We start from the raw sequence: 2063 nt of genomic DNA on the forward strand, positions 1-2063 counted from the left end.
ACCAATTCAGATGTGAGCGCAGAAACATTTTCAACAGCATCATGAGGAAAACTGACAAATGGCTCCGAGAAAGAGTTTGTCTTTCAGGACTGTTCGTTCACAGAGATGTATCTTGTTCCACTCAAGTCCTTAAGAAATTGAATAACAATTTATCTAAGACTTGAAATGTTAGAACACACCAGGCGACGAGTCACGTCTGAAAACTGTGTTTCCAAGCCAAATGTTTGATAACTGATAATGATGCAATAGGCTGAAGGACCATTCGCCATGCTTTTAAAAACTCAAAAACTGTCATTTTTCAACTGAACAAAACAGGCAAAAACAAAGTCATCAAGAAAAGCTCCAAGCATTGCATATGTCGTCCTTGGTGCGAACGTGCTGAAATGCTGCTGTCTCACTGCTATTTCCCAATGTTGATTTCCAGTCAGGGAAAAAAAAAATGCTGTTCCTTATGGAAATCTGAAATTGAACATGAGTTCCTGACATTACAAAACAGCAAAGGTAGCAGTTCTGTCAGAGTCAGTGAGAATTTCATAGAGGAGATGAAATCAAATGCCTTTGCCTGCTGAGACTCAGTACTACAAAATGATCCTTATTGAAACATAGAGGTATTTTCAAGGATTTAATAAGTTGGATGCAGAAAGTTTGGTTCTGTGACCAGAGCACCTCGTATCGAATGACTTGGAGATGCCGGTTTTGGACTGGGGTATGCAAATTTGAAAATCATACAACCCCAGGTTATAGTCCAACAGGTTTAATTGGAAGTACTAGCTTTCGGACCACTGCTCATTCATCAGGTGATTGTGGAGTCCACAGTTGTAAATCACAAAATTTATAGCATATGTTTACAGTGTGATGTAACTGAAATTGTACATTGAAAAATACCTTGATTGTTTGCTAAGTCTCCGATCTGTTAGAATGACCATATTAGCTTCACTTCTTTCATATGCAAAGCGCAAAACATTTTTATTTTAAAATTTCATTCTCAGGTGAAGTTTAACAACTGGTGTTTTGCCCCCCTCTGCTGCTGTCTGTTCCATAATGTTTAGACTGATTCTAATTTATAATAATGAGTTACCAGAGACTTACATGGATTCATGCAGTTTTTGAGCAAAGTACAATGTAACTCTGGAAGTACAATTTCACTCCACAGACGGATGTGTGTGTGTGTGTGTGTGTGTAGGAGGGTCTCTGTTTGTAGATATGGCAATGGGATCACGTGTACTGTGACATGAACCCAATGACCATGGGTACCGAATTTAGCTATCAGTCTCTGCGGGGGCACTTTTAGCTGCTGCCTGTTCCGAAGACCGCCTTGGAGGATTGTCACCCAAAGATCCGCGGTCGAATGTCCTGGGTCACTGAAGTGCTCTCCAACTGAGAAGTGGCACACCTGTCTGTTGATTAATGTGCAGCGCCCATTCCGTTGTGGTCGCCTCTGCTCGGCTTCACCAATGTACCATGTCTTAAGGCATTCTTGCCTGCAGCGTGTTGCTTTTTTTTTAGATTAGAGTCAGTCTCAACATTATGGCAAGGACGCAGCACAAAGGGACTAATCCCTTCAACATATTATCTGTGCTGACACTAATTCGTAAAGTCCACCTGAGAATGTAACTGTTAAAAGAACGTTTTTCGATTTACATCAGAAAGAAATGAACCTTACATAGTCATTCTAACAGATGGAAGACTTAACAAGCAATCAAGGTATTTTTCAATGTATAATTTCAGTGACATTACAATGTAACCTTTCGCTATAAATTCTGTATCTTACCGCTGTGTACTCCACAGCCACCTGATGAAGGAGTTGCTCTCCAAACGCTATTGCTTGCATTAAACCTGTTGGACTATGACCTGGTGTTGTGTGATTTCTAACTTTGTGTTAGAATGCCGATCTCACAATTAAAATAGAGATGAAGAAGCATTTATTCTCTCAGATAGTTCTGTATCAGTGGACTTTCTTGTAGCAGAAGGCTGTTGAGGAAGTGTCATTAGGTGTAATGAGGCTGAGATCGGCAGATCTTCAAGCAGCAAAGACATCAAGCATTATGGGGAAAGGCAAGAAA

Source organism: Chiloscyllium punctatum, unplaced genomic scaffold, assembly GCF_047496795.1.
Source record: "Chiloscyllium punctatum isolate Juve2018m unplaced genomic scaffold, sChiPun1.3 scaffold_124, whole genome shotgun sequence".
Taxonomy (NCBI): domain Eukaryota; kingdom Metazoa; phylum Chordata; class Chondrichthyes; order Orectolobiformes; family Hemiscylliidae; genus Chiloscyllium; species Chiloscyllium punctatum.